The following is an 18,868-nucleotide window of genomic DNA, read 5'->3' as shown; positions in this document are numbered from 1 at the left end:
TTGTAAAATAAAAGACTCAGTTCCATGAGTCTGTTTAGTTAAATTAGTTCTCAAACTGATTGAGAGAACTAATAGTGAGTTAACAGTCAGTGGTGACACTAATGAACTCCACGAGTGCTACTCTAGTTAACTAAATATTTACTCATCAGAAACTCATGCATGTCGATTTTGAGAAAGACCCAGTTAGGACTAGAGTGCAGGGACATTGTACTATTTGTTTTAGATTTTCTGAGTTGCACTGATAATGCATGCATTTAGGAACTGATCCTTAAGGGATTGCACAATTTTTAGAGGCTTTATTTCCAGTTAAATGCAAGCTATCTTTCATAGGAATTACAAATTATAATAGAGACTTGGAGAGATTGTGAAGAGGCTAAGCTTTGGTCTTGATCTTGCTTATGAGTTAGATATTGAATTTGATGAGTGCTGGGATTTTTTTAGAGAGAAAAAGCATTGTAATTTCATCTTGATTTTCCAGATTAAGACAAAACAAATAGTGGGGTTTTGAGTTGTGGCTTTCCCCAGATATTTATTGTGTTATGTGCCTTTGATTCTCTTCCTTTATTGAATATTGTTTGCTCGATGTTTATGGGCTTCTGCTATAAAGTGTAGAAGTAGATTCTTGTCTCTTTCTTTAGCAAGTTGCATTAGCTTGTGAATCTATAGGATTTTATACATGGTATCGGAGAAAGATTATTTTTTGGGCCAAGAGTTTGCAGAGCCAATCTGAAAATTTATGTGAAAAATTTTCAGAAACAAATAGCAGATCTAGATTCCTTGGGAAAATATACCCAATTTCAAAAAAAAATCGCTCGAATCAGAGCTCGGATGAGGGAGACATCACTAATTTAAAATCAACTCTCTAGAGGAGATTTCGAAGTTTTGAGTTTTTGGGTTACAGGTGGAAGTCAAATTTGCATACATACTTCAATATCGGCAGATCGCGTTCCATGGGTTGAGGCTTGAGTATGCCTTGAAAGGCAACTTGAATTTCATAGCCTGGAGGGACATGATGGAGGCTGTGCTAGAGGACAATGGCTTGAAGGAATTTGTTGAACAGGAAATTCCTAAGCCAACAGATACTGATGCACAAAACTTAGCCAAGTGGAAGACGTGTGTGGCAAAGGCAAGGCAGATAATCCTTGAGGAAGTTCAAAATCATATTGTCTTGAGTCTCCATGGAAAGGAAACCCCGCATGCTATGTGGAAAACATTGACGGACTTGTATCAGAATAGCAATGATTAAAGGAAGTTGGCCCAAAAGGATAAACTTCATAAAATCAAGATGGATAAAGGCAAGACGATTCCAAAGTACTTGACCAAGTTCACTCAATGTCGGGATGAACTTGGAAGTATTGGAATCATGGTTTCCGAGGAGGATATGGTGAGCCTTGCTCTTCTTGGACTCCTAAAGAGTTGGCATAGTTATCAAGACTCTGTCAATGTTCGGGAGAAGTTGCCAGATTGGGAATGACTATGGTCGAATTTGATGCAGGATGAGATCAGGAGGAACACCAGGGATGGCTCTTCATCAAAGACTAATGATGAAGAGAATTGTGCCCTAAAGATTAAGGTGAGGAAGGGGAAAGGTAAAATGTCTCGTTCCAAATTAGATTCTTGTCTTGGAGGTAAGAAGAAGGATATGACGAAAGTTAAATGCTTTCATTGTCACAAGATGGGTCACTTTGCTACAAATTGTCCATTGAAGAAGTCCAAGGAGAAGTCCTCAGGAGGAGCAGCGGGTGAGACTTTGGCCTCCCAATTCGAATTGGAATTTTCCCTCATTGCATGCATGGTGTCTTCAATGATGGGAAGTGTCTGGTACTTAGACAGTGGAGTTTATTTCCACATGACTGGCGACAAAGAGTTATTCAGTTAACTTGAGGAGAAATATCTCAAGATGCATATCGAGATGGGTGATGACGGTACGTATAGTGTTACTGGTGTGGGAACTATTACTTTTCAGAGGTATCATGTGCCTCCACTCACCTTGAATAATGTTATGCATGTACCTAGAATGATGAAGAACTTGGTATCCATTGGCATGCTTGAGGAAGAGGCTATGATGTGATCGTTTCGAAAGGAAAGGCGTTGCTTTGACACATAGCCACAGGTCAAGTAAAAAATATAGGGATTCGAGTTCAGAATCCATATAAGATAGAGGTAGAGGATTGTGCTACTTTGAGTTCAAAAGAGGAAAAGATGTTGAGCTAAGATGTCGACGAGGTGTGGCATAGGCAATTGGGCCACTTGCATCTTGGGGCTTTGAATATATTGCAACAAATCTCTACCGGTCTTCCCAAAGGTACGCTTGAGAAAGTTGATACATGCAAGGGTTGTACTTTGGGAAAATACACCAATTTTTCCTTTGGAGATAGAGATAATCGAGCAGAGTATATTCTGGAGAGAGTCCATTCAGATGTATTGTAGTTTTCTATCTAGGGTACTAGACTAGACCATATTTATTATCGACCAGGATGCATAAGCTTAGAGGCATGCGTCTAAAGTATATAGACATAAAGGATTATTAGCTAAGTGGTTATGATGTAGTTCACAAAAATTCTTTACGGAAGATTGGGGTATGTTCCTATCATCCAAACACTTAGGTCACTCTGCTAATATACCTGATTACAACACTGTCATTAAATTCATTTACCAAATTAAACACTGAAATTAAACACTGTGTATCACTGCAAACCAAGATTTCAATCTCCTTTCAGAGACATTATACATAAAACCCTTGTTTAGCAAATACCCAACATTCACTAATATTCCTACAAGATAAAAATATACAGAGATCATAAAAAGATTTTGAAATGAAAACAAAGTTCATGACATTGCTTTAAAAGACAACACAGGGATCGAATCCCTTACAGGACACGATTCACGATCTCAGTGATGGCTGTTCAAGCATTATCACAAACACAAACCATATGCATTCGATTGAAATCAACAACCAATCTTAACTATTGAAATCGGAAACCAATCTTAACTACTGTGCAAACCATGTAATACCCTAAGTGCGAATAAAACGAAAAGGACAGTATACCAGTTTAACGCAGGGCCCGTCCGCGTTCCAGAGGTATACTGGACTGTATTCAACCGGTTATCAAATCAACGCAACAAGACAAGGATCGTGACTGTAACTGGGTTCTTGATATTAAGTTCAAAACTCTGTTTCAAATGATACAACGATTAACCATCCGTTCATTACACCGGACTGTATTTACATATGTCTTTTTACAACACATTTCGAAAACGAATGTACATTCATGATATGGCTGTTGCCGCTTTTACTATGTCGAGATTTTAAAAATGTTTCCATCCTAAACTGATTTCAAAAAGGAACAAAAACTAAATCAATTTTAGAATGCTCTGCTGTTGCTGCCTTTGTCGCCAGTATGCCATGCTTTGACCTGTGTTGACCGCGTATGTAGGAGGGTCGATTCTGCTGTAGGATAGGTATTCGTCCATGCTTGGACATTCTACTTTTCATCCCTGCCTTTCGCTCTAGCCTAGATGTTGTGCCACATGTCAAACAATGAGCTAATTACAGGATGTTGGAACTTCCTATAACCATTTAACCAAAAACTTCTAATTCTTTAACATAAAAATCCTAAATCAATTTCAATGCATTTTAATAACTATAGGACTATTAACTAATCAATTTTCAAGGAATCTAAGAGATATATGATGAAAAGAAGTAGGCGAATGATATGTTTTAGGAGGAAAAAGGAGGTCATAGGATGGTACCAACATCTCTCCCCGACTTAAGGAATTAGCATGTCCTCATGCTAACCCCGAAGTGCTTCCCTTGAACTCTGTCCCTGCCTGGATCTCTGTTGCCTTTAGCAATGTGTCCACATTCTTTTTCACCTGGGTATCTTTCTGACCCTTGAGCTCCTGCTTTAATCTTTTGTATTTTTCTTTGAGGGTCTTCTTCTGATTGTACCACTTAGTGGCCCAATTACAAATATCCGTTTTCTCAGCCTCCAGTTCACTGATTCTTTCACTTAACTTTTCATTCTTCTTTTGAGTTTCTTTACTCCGCGCTCGGAGCATTTAATTTTCTTTCTTGATAACTTTTTCTAACATATTAGCCTCCATGAGCTCTTCCTTTAATTCTTCAATTTGTTTCTCCAATTTCTTCTGTCTCTTAATGGGAGGTGGTGAACATTTTTCCTACCTGTTATTGCTTTCTACCTCTATATCAACTCCTGGCCCTGGTAGTGAGTGGTAACCACTCTCAACATCCATTTGTATAGGTGCATTGGATTCAAGTTGGTCTTCTTGTAACTGGGCTTTTGGTGTCCTCCTTGTTCTTCGTGAGTAAGTGGTGAAAATTTTATCTTGTTCTGCCCTCTTAGCATCTTCCTTTCTCATTTTCCTAGTCCTTATGCTGCCCACAGGTAGAGGTGCCTTGCTGGTTTTGGATACTGGGATTTCTTCATCAATATCCTTCATGAACCCTGAGTCCTCCTGCAATTCTTCTTTGTCTTCCTCATCTCTAATTTGGTTAGCAGCTAAGAACTCTTTCCACGGTTTCCCTCTTCTCTGCAATTCATGCTCAATAAGAATTTTAATTAAGCCAAAGTGATATTGGCTCTTGTCTTCATTTCCCTTCTGCTTCTGGATGGTCTTGGACATCTTGGTTAAGCTTTGTAATAGAAAATATGGTAGACTGATAACACATTGTCTTTTCAAGTGGAGCAGTAGTTTAATATGGTATAGATAGACAATACTATAACGGCCTTCGCAGGTTATGAATTTTTGAAGGATATAGACCATCTCATCCCGGGGATGCATCAACCAACTTCTTGGAACACCTTTCTTCCAGTTAACTGATGAGACTCTGGATCTAGACATAAACTACGTCCACGATTTCTCTTTAAATTGCTTCGTTTTAAAGTACTTCTCCCCTTCTGGGCTAATCCCTATTGACTGGGCTATATTATCCTCTGAAACCCTGAATGAGAAGTTACCTATCAGGGCTTTCTCTCCATTGAATGTGAAAGCAAATTGTTTGGTAACCTCTTCATTACTTCCATGAAAATTTTCTAAAAAGGGTAACCACTGTATCTCTTTGAGAATGGAAATGCAATCTTCATGATATTGAGAACTGTTGAACACACTCGGCTCGAACCTATTAGTCATAGTGGCAGAGGGTCGTGCTCTAACCCGTCTCTGTTTATGTTTTACAATTTCAACAGAGAAATTTCAATTTGTTACCTGGTGTGTCGCTCCCTTAATCTTCAGTATGATGCTCGGTCGGTCGACTGTCTTATGACTGTGGTGGGAGTCGAAACTGAGTGGTTATGTTTCCCTTTTTGTGGCGCTCACTACTTCCAATCCTCACTGTGTAAGTCAACCCAAATGGTAATATTTCTTTCGGCGCTCACTGCTTCTGATTCTTGTCAAAACCAAATGGTAATATTTCCTTCGGCGCTCACTGCTTCTGATTCTTACTTTGAAAGTCACGGGAATCAAATGCCAGCGTAAGATAACTGAGAATGATGGTGGGATAACCAGCTGTACTTACTTCATAGCGTATTCATTTTTTTTAGAACAGAGGAGTGTTGTACCGCTTGTATAGATGTCATCATAAGAGTGCTGAAGGCGTATATGCAATACTGGGTATGATTTCGGGGAATCCCTTGAATCATTTGGCTACGTCGGGTGGTGGAGTCATAATTTGGCTGTGTGGAATACAATGAATAGGCCACTTTACATTTGTTTCTTTCCCCTTTATTTAAAAACACAATCCACCACGTGTCCTATTTCGGTTGGCATTCGGTCAAATGGAGGATGTTGGTATGGCTGTAGGATGCATTTAGCATAACAAGGTTGATGTGTTGGTAATGGGTTTAGAGGTATGAATAGGTTGAAGTATGAAAAATGATAAGAATCGGTGGGATAAGGGATGATGGAAAATGTAGGTGTCCTTGAAATCGATCATAACAGTCACAGTCATCAAATTTACATTAAAAATTAATCTAATAAATTAAATGTTAAGAATAAGAAACATATTACTCTTTTGTTGGTTGCTGTTGTATTGACATGCTGAGTAGGACTAGTCCCTTTTGACTGTTCTTTTGCTTGTTGTAATAGGTCCCCTGAGAAAGATTGAATGCAACAAGTCCCTTGTGAAAGATTAAATGCAACAGGTCCCTTGAGAAAAATTTGAAGATGTTCATGCAACTCCTTATATGTATACAGGTTCATTGAGCTTGGGCATTTGATGGAATCTTGGTGCCCAAATCCTTGTAGAAACTTGATGAAACTCTTGTAGAAACTTAATGAAACTTTGTTGAAGTAGCCCTGGGTGTCAATCTCTTTAACAGGTCCCTTCTAGGTGTCTTAAACAGGTCCCATTACTGCTGGTGTTGGTAGCATAGTCGTCTGGACAGAACAGGTCCCCCTGCATAATGTTTATAACCAGGTCCCTCTGAGATAAAACAATGACAAAACAGCTTATTTATTGAAGTCTGGAATGCTGGAACAAGCTGCTTTGGAAATTTACAGTGAAGAGATAGGATAAGAAATCTTTAAGAATTTACAATGGAGAGATAAAAGAACAAAATGCTGATGCCTCTCTCCCCGACTAAAATTTTGACTTGTCCTCAAGTCATGATTCAGTTGATAAATCAAACAGTGAACAAAAGAAAGAGAATTCTTACCCGCCAACGAATTGGTTTTCAAGTAGGAATTCGGGGTTAGAGTGTGCCAGAGGCTGGTTTTCACATCTAACCCATTATTTTATATATATATTTTTTAATTTTAATTTATATTTTTTTAGTTTTTGTTTTATATATATATTTTTTATTATTTCTTTTTGACTCTGAAATTGAAAGGAAATGAACTAAGGCAGTGATACTGCAGCTGAGGGCTGCAATATCTCAACCTCTCTTTGCTGAGATACTGTATGGAGAAAATCTTGCTTGCTGATGGGCTTGGTGTATAGTTTCAGGTGATGACCATTGACAGTAAAGGAGCAAGGATAATTTTAGGGGCGAATGTTCGCCCTTTGGCGAAATTAAGGGGTTTTAAATTTTTAGTGGGCGAATATTTTGTATCATAGTACATTTTTACAAATCACCTCAAATAACCCACCTTATTTTAAGGGAGAGGGTAAAAAAGGTAAATTTAGCCCTTGAAATTAGGACTTACAACCTTCCATTCGCCCATTTTCAAGAATAGGTTTTATTTAAGTGAATCCATTCGCCCATTTTCAAGAATAGGTTTTATTTAAGTGAATCCTATGGGCCAAATACCATATTTATAAAAGAGGTATGGTAAATTAATAAAAATATAAATAAATGAGAGATATGGTAAATAAATAAAACATTTTTTATATTTACTCCATAAGTCACCTTATATACATGTAAGGGTGTAAACAAATAAAAATATAAGTAAAGTGGAGGTATGGTAAATAAATAAAACGTCTTTTTATACTTACTCAAAAGGTATGGTAAATAAATAAAAATATAAATAAATAGACGTATCGTAAATAAATAAAACCTCTTTTTATATTTAGTCCATAACCCTCTTTCTATTTATGAAGGCTCAAGAAAGAGGTTTTATTTAAGTGAATCCTATGGGCTAAATACCATATTTGTAAAAGAGGTATGGTAAATTAATAAAAATATAAATAAACCACAGGTATGGTAAACAAATAAAGAATTTTTTTATATTTACTCCATAAGTCACCTTATATTTACGAACACTCGAAAAATGGGTTATATTTAGGTGAAACCTATGGCCAAAATACTATGGGACAAATACCATGGACTAGATTGTTATTAATACCATGCAAAAAACCATTATTAACCCTAATATTAGAATTAATAAAAATAAAAATGGCACATGGTATTGACCCATGGTATTCACCAAAATGGCACATGGTATTGACCCATGGTATTAACGCCTATTTAAATGGGGGAATTAAACCAGCATGTAGCCTATGCTAAGATTCACTAGGACTTTACAAAGTTTTATTATTTAGTGAAAGACTCGCTAAGATCTTACAAGATTTTATAATTGAGTAAAATATTCGCCATGCCTGGTGAGAGATTCGCCAAAAAATTATATATACATATTATATTATTGATAAAATCGCCTTCCATTTTTCCTATATACCATGGAGATTCGCCCATTTATTATATTTATAAATTTAGGGGGGGTTCTTAAAATTTTCCCTATAAAGGAGTGACCTTATTCATCAATAGTTTTGAGCTTGACTGAACCATTGTCGTAAGCCTGAATAATTTCGTATGGGCCCATCCAATGGGTGGTGAACTTGGCTTTATGATCTCTGAATTTAGAGTCAAAAAGTAAAGCCCAGTCACCTTCCTTGAACTGCTTCTTCTTAATATGCGCATCATGCCACTGCTTCCTTTGTTTTTGCATGAGGATTGTGGTCTCCTCTGCTTGCTGCCTCATTTCATCCAGCTGGTTCAACTACTGAATTCTTTCTTTTTGTGCTTGGTCCAAGTCAATTTGCAAATCTGCAGCCAGTTTAAAAGTATGTATTTGAAACTCAATAGGAAGCATTACCTCTTTGCCGTACACCAATTGATATGGTGTAAATCCGGTAGTATCTTTCCACGTAATTTTGTAAGCCCAGAGTGCATCTTTGAGCTTCTCTTCCCAATTCTTCCTGTTCATTGCCACAGTTTTAGTAATGATCCCTTCCAAAGTTTTGTTTGTGGATTCCACCTGCCCATTGGCCTGTGGATGGTAAGGGGTACTTTTCCTATGCTTGATTTGGTATTTGTCTGTGATGTCCTTCACTAGCTTTGAGGTGAATTGAGTACCTTGATCAGTCACAATTTCCCTTGGTACTCCATACCTCACAAAAATCTCTTCAAAAAGGAAATTTACTACTGTGTGTTCGATGGCTCTAACCAGTGCTTTTGCTTCAGCCCACTTTGTGACGTAATCAGTACATACTAAGATGTACTTCTTACCATTGGAGGTTGGGTTAATGGGTCCTATAAAGTCTAGAGCCCATTTGTCAAATGGCTCTAGGTGAACTTGGTGCTGAAGGGGCATCTCATCGGTAGCTGTTGGCCTGCCCATTCTTTGGCAGTTGTCACAACTCTTTACATACTTCTTGGCATCCTTGAAAATGGATGGCCAGTAGTATCCAAGAGTAAGAACTTTGAATGATGTCCGCTTAGCTGCAAAATGCCCACCACACGGTTCATCATGGCAATATTTTAAAATATCAATTACCTCATCATTTCTTACACATCTTCTAATGATCATATCATAACCAGTGTAAAATAAATTGCCATTAAGCCATGAACATCTAGCACTTTTTTTGACTAGTCTCTTCTTTTCCTTTGCAGTAAAGTGTGGAGGTGTCCTTCCTGTAGACAAATAATTGACCAAATCAGCATACCAAGGAGTTACTATGGAAATTGCAAATAGATTTTCATTTGGAAAATAATCTTCAACCAGAACAACCTCACCTGGATTTTGCAGTCTAGAAAGAAAATCTACCACCTGGTTCTCTTTGCCTGGTATATCTAACACTGTGATGTTAAATTCCTATAACAATAATAACCATCTGGTAACTCTGTCACTAGTTATTGGTTTATTCATTAAATGTCTAATGGCAGAATGATCAGTATGTACAAAGACCTCATAACCAGTTATATAATGTCGGAATTTATTCACAGCATAAATGATGGCAAGTGTTTCCTTTTCTGTAACTGTGTAGTTTAACTCTGCAGGTGTTAGATTTTTGCTAATGAAATAAATGGCATAAGTACAAGATTCCTCTTTTTGGCCTAATGAGGCACCCACTGCGGTGTCAGATGCATCTGTGAAGATATGAAATGGTAGGCTCCAATTAGGCCCTCTCAAGACTGGTGCGGTTGATAACTTCTTTTTGAGTAGTTCGAATGCTTGTTGGCAGTTCTCATTCCAGTTGAAAAGTACATCTTTGGTTAGAAGTTTAAACAAAGGTAAAGCTATTTTACTAAAATGTTCAATAAATCTTCTGTAATAGCTTTCATACCCAAGGAAACTTCTTACCTCTCTCTGATTCTATGGAATTGGCAAATCAGCAATGATCTGGATCTTTGTTGGGTCAACCTTGATGCCTTGAAAAGAAATATAGTGGCCTAACACTATCCCTTCGTTTAACATCATAAAGCACTTTTCATTGCTGAGGGACAGATTAGCTTCAATACATCTTTTCAAAACTCTCTCAAGGTTTTCTAATGCATGCTCAAATGAATTGCCATATACTGAAAAATCATCCATGTAAACTTCAACACAATCATGAATTAAATCAGCGAAAATAGCTAACACAGCTCTCTGAAATGTAGCTGGAGCGTTGCAAAGTCCAAATGGCAAAACATTGTAAGCATAAGTGCCCTAAGGACAGGTGAATGTGGTTTTGTCCTGGTCTTCTAAGGCGATCCTGATCTGGTTGTAGCCACTGAAACCATCAAGAAAAGAAAATGATGATTTGCCAGCTAGGGTGTCTAACACTTGGTCAATAAATGGTAGTGGGAAATAATCTTTGAGCGTTGCTTTGTTCAGCTGTCTGTAATCAACACAAATGCACCACTTACCATTTTTCTTGGGCACTATAACCAATGGGGATACCCATTGACTGTCAGAAATAGGATATATAAAATTAACTCTCAAAAGTTTTTGCAATTCCTCTCTGACAATATCTTGGAGCATGGGGTTCATTCTTCTCTGTGGTTGCCTCACTGGTTTAATGGTGCTATCTGTATAGATATGGTGAGTGCATGTGTCGGGGTGAATCCCATGCATATCGGTGTAGTCCCAAGCAAAGGCTTTTTGGTATTTTCTCAAGAGTCAAATCAATTTCTCTTGCTGAGATGAGTCTAGGTGATTGCCTATGTTCAGAGTTTTCCCTGGACTAATCTCTATGATCTAACTTTGTGTGTTGGTGATGGATTGAACTGGAAAAATGTCGTGAAATGTGGTTTGTAAATATTGAATGGTACATGTTTCCTGAAAGTTTTGGGCCAAAAGTACATCTGCAGCATGATATTGTTCATTTCTCAAATTTTCGGACATATCAGGTTGAGAAAGGAATAATTCTACCAAATCATTATTGTCTTGTTCTTGGAAATCATAGATTTGGTCAATGCTAAAAACAGATTGTACTTCTTCTTTATCATTAAATTTATCATCAAGCCACAAATTGTGTGTTACTGCTGGTGATTGTGCCGATGGATAAAGGGTGAGTTGTTTTCTTTCGGTCCCTCTTGAAATGATCATGTTGCCCGATCGACATCCTATAAATGCATCAGCAGTCGCTAACCATGGTCTACCAAGGATGATAGGGTGTCCTCCTAAATTGGATTTGGGTTGAAGGACTAAGAAATCCACTGGATACTCCCAAGAGTCCAATGAGACAATGATGTCCTCCAAAATCCCTTCAGGAATCACTTTAGACCTATCAGCTAGTTCTAGAACAATCGTTGTATGTTGCAAATTTATGAGCTGGAGTGTTCTCATGGTTTCAAGAGTCATGACATTGATTGCGGCCCCGAGATCTATCAAAGTGTTTGGAATCCATATGTTGTTAATGATGGTGGTCACTCTGGGGATGCCAGGATCAACATACTTCTCCATGGAGATGGTATTGGTCATAAGGCCTGCTAAATGTCCTAAAACATGAATGGTTTGAGGATCAATCCTTTTTCTAGCAGGCTTCTTGAGGCACATATCTTTGATGGCTTTGGTATAGATGGGAATGTCTTTTATAGCTTGCAGCAGTGGAATTTTTATGTAGACATTCTTGAGTTCATCTAAGACATCAAACTGTGGTATAGACAGTGGAGGTTTTATTTGGACCAATCGGTCTGGAAAAGGTGGATGCAGTGGTTGCATCTGTTTATCTTTGGTATCATTGTTTGGTTTTATTTGATTTGTCATTTCATTTTCATTTTCTGTGTTTTCTTCTTGCTTATCTGTTGTTGGAGAATCTTTGTGGAGTACCCTACCAGACCTCAAGTTAATATTTTGCAAAGGCAGTGTGGAATATGAGGTTCCCTCTTCTACACTATAGGCTGGCCTCTCTGCTCTATTATTTGGATTTGGGACAGTTTGAGCAGGAATTTGAGTGGTTCTGGGAGGTTGTGAGTTAGCTGGAAATTGCAGTTGTGGTGGATTTATTAGTGGAGGAGCAGGCAGTGCTTGTTGAGGAGGTTGGGGCTGATAAACAACTTGTTGAGGATACTGCTGATATGATTGAGAATGTGATGAATACGGCTGTTGGTATTGTTGATATGGTTGTGAGTATGGTGGGTATGATTGAGGATATGTATGATAAGATTGGGAGTACTGTTGAGATGGTCTCCATTATTGCTGTGGTTGGTTTTGGTGCTGCCATGGCATGGGTACATTCCATGAGTTCTGTGCATACATTTGATCATTCATAGGATATTGCAAATTTTGATTTGGAAACATACCTTGAGGTGCTGGCCTTGGCTGCCATGGTCTCTTTGCGCCCATGTAATACACGTTTTCCATCTCTGCATTGGCTTCCATATTATAGTTCTACAAAACCTTAACTTTAGGACAGTTAAACATATCATGATGTTCAGTACAGAAAGCACAAACTTGGATGTTTTCTAGAGGGCAGTCTTTTAATGCATGTTTCTTCCGGCATTTTGGGCAGAAGATAGCCATTATCTGATCTTCATCTTCTTGTTTCTTCTTGGCTTTTAAAGTGTCAATTTGGTTCCCTAGGGTGTTTAATAGGTTTGTTTTAAACTCTTCTAAAAGATTCCCTATTTCAGCCCTTGTGACACTTGCAGAGGCAGATTTTGTGACTTTGGATGACAGGGTTCTCTTTCCCATTTTAGCTTTACTCCTTGAATACTTTTCGCACAACTCAGCGATTTCTTCAAAGGGTAAGGCAGAAATGTCACCCTTGCCCATCAAGTTGAGATCATCCATGTATTCCTCTCGGATACCTTTCAAGAATATTGTGCGGATCAGATCAAGAGGCATAGTTCGGTGTTTAGATTTTTGTAAGTTGTAGACAAACCGTTCTAAATATTCCTCTAAGGTTTCATCCTCTTGCTGGCTCATTCTAAAGATATCATCTTTAGAGTCTTTGGATCTACAATAAGGCTGATATTTCGTTAGAAATATTCTCCTCATGCCATCCCAATCAACTATAGCATGCTCACCTAGCCTCATGAACCATCTTAAGGCTGATGCCTTTAATGTCGCTGGGAATAATCTAAGCCTATGAGCATCATCTGTATAGCCATATGTTCGACATACAATGTCAAACTCGAACAAGAATGAGTCTGGATCCTCCGAAGCCATACCATAGAAGTTTGGTAGCACGGATGGGGGTATGTTTTTCATTTTGATCTCATCATCTTCCTGTGGTTCATGTATAGGAAACTTAAAAGTTGACTCCTCTTCATCTCCTTGATGTGGTACTGATCCAGATCCTTCCTCAACCATTCTAATAGGTCTCTCTATGTCAGTGTCACTTGTTTGAAAAAGGAGATTAAAGAAAGATTGTTCGGTCACTGTGCTACTTTCTCCTTGTGTGGAAGGTCTAGGAAAGTGCTTCTTCTGCGATTTATGTGTGAATAAAGTTTGCCTTTCAATAAGAGTAAGTCTCTGTCCTGACTTTTGTTTTTCTTCTAATGCTTGGATAACTTCCTCAGCTGGTGTTGTATTCCCTAGAGAGTCTACTCCTGATGATGATGGGTTAGTTTTTAGATGGTGGGGGGTTTTTACAAATCTACCTTGTCTGTCTCTAAATCTAGGCATAAATGAACATGATTTCTAACTGTGTTTTTGTTTATTTTTGTATATTGAAATTTTTTTAAATCCTTTAAGTATGCCTCCCCGGCAACTGCGCCAAAATGTAGTGTTCTATCTAGGGTACTAGACTAGACCATATTTATTATCGACCAGGATGCGTAAGCTTAGAGGCATGCGTCTAAAGTATATAGACATAAAGGATTATTAGCTAAGTGGTTATGATGTAGGTCACAGAACTTCTTTACAGAAGATTGGGGTATGTGCCTATCATCCAAACACTTAGGTCACTCTCCTAATATACCTGATTACAACACTGTCATTAAATTCATTTACCAAATTAAACACTGAAATTAAACACTGTGTATCACTGCAAACCAAGATTTCAATCTCCTTACAGAGACATTATACATAAAACCCTTGTTTAGCAAATACCCAGCATTCACTAATATTCCTACAAGATAAAAATATACAGAGATCATAAACAGATTTTGAAATGAAAACAAAGTTCATGACATTGCTTTAAAAGACAACACAGGGATCGAATCCCTTACAGGACACGATTCACGATCTCAGTGATGGTTGTTCAAGCATTATCACAAACACAAACCATATGCATTCGATTGAAATCAACAACCAATCTTAACTATTGAAATCGGAAACCAATGTTAACTACTGTGCAAACCATGTAATACCCTAAGTGCGAATAAAACGAAAAGGACAGTATACCAGTTTAACGCAGGGCCCGTCCGCATTCCAGAGGTATACTGGACTGTGTTCAACCGGTTATCAAATCAATGCAACAAGACAAGGATCGTGACAGTAACTGGCTTCTTGATATTAAGTTCAAAACTCTGTTTCAAATGATACCACGATTAACCATCCGTTCATTACACCGGACTGTATTTACATATGTCTTTTTACAACACATTTCGAAAACGAATGTACATTCATGATATGGCTGTTGCCGCTTTTACCATGTCGAGATTTTTAAAATGTTTCCATCCTAAACTGATTTCAAAAAGGAACAAAAACTAAATCAATTTTAGAATGCTCTGCTGTTGCTGCCTTTGTCGCCAGTATGCCATGCTTTGACCTGTGTTGACCGCACATGTAGGAGGGTCGATTCTGCTGTAGGATAGGTATTCGTCCATGCTTGGACATTCTACTTTTCATCCCTGCCTTTCGCTCTAGCCTAGCTGTTGTGCCACATGTCAAACAATGAGCTAATTACAGGATGTTGGAACTTCCTATAACCATTTTACCAAAAACTTCTAATTCTTTAACATAAAACTCCTAAATCAATTTCAATGCATTTTAATAACTATAGGACTATTAACTAATCAATTTTCAAGGAATCTAAGAGATATATGATGAAAATAAGTAGGCAAATGATATGCTTTAGGAGGAAAAAGGAGGTCATAGGATGGTACCAACATGTATGTGGACCATTCTCGACAACATCCACGGCCAAACACATGTATTATGTTATATTTATTGATGAATATTCTTGTAAATCTTGGGTATTTTATATGTAGAAAAAGGATCAAAATTTCACAAAGTTTTGTGATTTCAAAGAATTGGTAGAGAAAGAGTCTGGCCAGAAGGTTAAAGCTCTATGCAATGATAACCATGGTGAGTGTGTTTCCAATGAGTTTAAGAACTTATGTGCAGTGGAATGGATTAAACGAGAGTTGACGGTACCCCATAACCCTCAATAGAATGGGGTTGTCAAGAGGAAGAACATGAGCATAGTAGGGGAAGCAAGGGAGATGTTGCATGATTAGGGCCTACCATTACACTTGTGAGTTGAGACATACAACACAGTGGTTTATGTTCAGAACCGTAGCCCACATCAAATAATTGAGATGAAGACACCAGAGGAGGCTTATTCCCGTAAGAGGCCAGATGTTGGTCACTTCAAGATTTTTGGGTCATCTGTTTATTTCCATGTGACCAAAGATGCAAGGAAGAAGCTTGAGCCAACAATAGAGTTGGGGATCTTTGTGGGGTATACCGATACACCCCAAAACTATCGGGTTTACATGCCGACTAGTTGGATGACAGTGGTTCATAGGGATATCAGGTTCGATGAGGAGAAGGCCATGTGAGTATCCCTTGAGAGGGAGCTTGAGCTACATGAAGATGAGGAGATTTTATCTCCTAAGGTTTAGGGGCCTCAAATTGATGTGGAGCAGCCACATGCAGAGGTTCAGAGAGTGGAGATATCCACTCAGAAAGAGTCTTCTAGAGAGGTAAGAAAGCGCACTAGAGAGGCTGACAGATTATTGGATGATGCATAGGAGAATGTGGGAGCACCCTCTTCTTAGCGCAGATAGAGGAGGTCACCTGAGAGGTACACTGGATACTTGGCACTTATGGGTGCATGTGTTGTGACAAAGCCATCTTCCTTTCAAGAAGCAGTGCAATAGCCAGTTTGGGTTGATGCAATGGTAGAGAATTATGAATCCATAGTTTGAAACAGTGTTTTGGATGTGGTTCCGAGGCCGGAGGACAAGTTAGTTGTGACCTCCCGTTGGATTTACAAGGTAAAGAAAGTTGCAAATGGTAGTGTGGAGAAGCATAAGGGCAGATTTGTGGCACATGGATTTTCACAGGTAGAGGGGATTGACTATGATGAGACCTTTTCTCCTGTTACAAGGTACTTGTCAATCATATCTATTTTGGAACTATCAACACAAATGGGTTGGAAGATCCATCAGATGGATGTGAAGACTTCCTTCCTCAATGGAACAATTGAGGAAGATGTGTACATAGAGAAGCCCAAAGGTTTTGAAACCTTGGACCGTGAGTCACATGTGTGTTGACTCAAGAGAGCATTGTATGGGTGAAGGAAGCACCTTGTGCTTGGTACACTAGGATAGATATCTACTTCACTGGGTTGGGCTTCATGAAGAGTGAAGTGGATGCGAACCTATATCACATAGTGGTGGAAGGTAAGTTGTTGATCATTGTACTTTATGTAGATGATCTTATATTGACAGGTGATGACAAGCTTATCAAATATTGCAATGAGGACCTTGCAAGAGAGTCTGAGATGAAGGAAATGGGGCCCATGCATTACTTTCTTGGCATGGAGATATGACAGGGAGATGGGGAGTTGTTTGTATCTCAGGGAAAGTATGCCAATGAGATACTCAGGAGATTCCACATGGAGAGAAGTAAACCCATGGAGACTCCTCTAGCTGGTAACTGGAGGAAGGAGGATGCTACTTCAAGGGAAGTAGTGGAAGCTATTGTTTATAGGCATCTTGTGGGTTCACTCATGTACTTGGTGAACACATGACCGGATATGTGCTATGCAATTAACCAGCTTATTCAAGCAATGGTTAGGCCTACCAAGCTGTATTAGAAGGAAGTAAAGCATGTATTGAGATACCTCAGAGGCACTACTCAGTTTGGATTATGGTACAGATGAACAGAGGGAGTGAATCTTCAAGGCTTCACCAATGCAGATTGGGAAGGGAGTCCATCCGACAAGAAGAGCACATCAGGAGGGATCTTTAGTATTGGGTCAGTGACAATTTCTTGGTACAATAGGAAACAATGATCGGTTGCACTCAGTTTGACAGAGGCAGAGTACATGGCTGCAAGTCAGGCATCATTTGAGGCTATCTGGATGAGGAAGATCCTGGATGGTTTGTTTCGTTAGCAGATTGATCTGATAGTGATTTTTTGTGATAATTAGAGTTGTATCAAACTCTCTGAAAACCCAGTATTTCATGACCATTGCAAGCATATTGATATCTGGTATCATCATCTCAGAGATTGTGTATTGAGGTGGATCATGTTGTTAGATTACATTCCCATGGAGGAGCAATAAGCTGACATCTTGAAAAAGGAATTGTCAAGATGTAAATTTGAGTTTCATAGAAACAAGATGAAGGTAGTTGATAATCCCTTTCTTGTTGAGAGGGAGTGTTAAGAAATGGCAACAATAAATTCCATTTTAATTTGTCCTTGAATTAAACTTTGAATTAAATATGAATTCTATTCTCATAGAAACTTAAAATAGTTAAATTAAGTTTATTAAACTTACTTAAATTAGGAAATTCGAGTTGGAAGTATTTTGGAAGTCATGTATATGTTCTCCCTACTTTGTAGGAGTCCAGTGTGAGTTAATTGTGAGTTGTAAAATAGAAGACTCAGTTCCATAAGTTAGTTCAGTTAAATTAGTTCTCAAACTGATTGAGAGAACTAATAGTGAGATAATAGTGAGTGGTGACACTAATGAACTCCACTAGTGCTACTCCAGTTAACTGAATATTTACTCATCAGAAATTCATGCATGTTGATTATGAGAAAGACCCAATTGAGACTAGAGTGCAGGGACAATGTACTATTTGTTTTATATTTTTCTGAGTTGCATTGATAGTGCATGTATTCAAGAACTGATCCTTAAGGGATTGCACAATTTTTAGAGGCTTTATTTCCCTTTAAATACAAGCTATCCTTCATAGGAATTTGATGCAGGAGCATCCAATTAGGGAGGCGACAGATGGATGTGTTATTTTAAGATTTCTTTTAAATTTTACTTTTCCGTTTATTTTTATTGTTATTTCTTTTGAAGAAGGCTACCACAGTCAATGTTGTTATTTTTTATTTTTAAAAGTAAATAGATTAGGGAATAGTCTTAAATAGATTAATATTTGAATAACAAAAAAGGGAATGTAACTGAAAAATTCAATTGCAGGTAGTTCCTCAATTGAATGAGGCTACCAGCAGCTTAAATACCTAATCAAAAGATGAACCACGGGTTGCTGCCAAAAAAATGAGAATAGATACTAGATAATGTAAACCTCTGACAGAACATTTTTTTTAAAACAGTAACAGGAAGCATTTTAGGTAACCAACATTTGTTAATATGAATGACTGGTGCTGTGTACGAAATTAATTATTGAAAGACTGTAGCGAGACTGTGCATCATATCAGGCAACTAAAGACTGTTGGCGAACTCATTCAGGTTCAGAGCATAAGGCATAGTGCCTTCCAACAAAAAAATATACAATCGCCAAAACAATCCTTAGACATTCCATTGTAGACCAAGAAGGGTTTCTGTGACCCA

The sequence above is a fragment of the Pinus tabuliformis genome, chromosome Q (genome assembly GCF_031772625.1).
Source record: "Pinus tabuliformis cultivar Carrire ecotype Pingquan chromosome Q, CPIR1, whole genome shotgun sequence".
In the NCBI taxonomy this organism is placed as follows: domain Eukaryota; kingdom Viridiplantae; phylum Streptophyta; class Pinopsida; order Pinales; family Pinaceae; genus Pinus; species Pinus tabuliformis.
Note: the sequence above shows the minus strand (reverse complement) of the source record.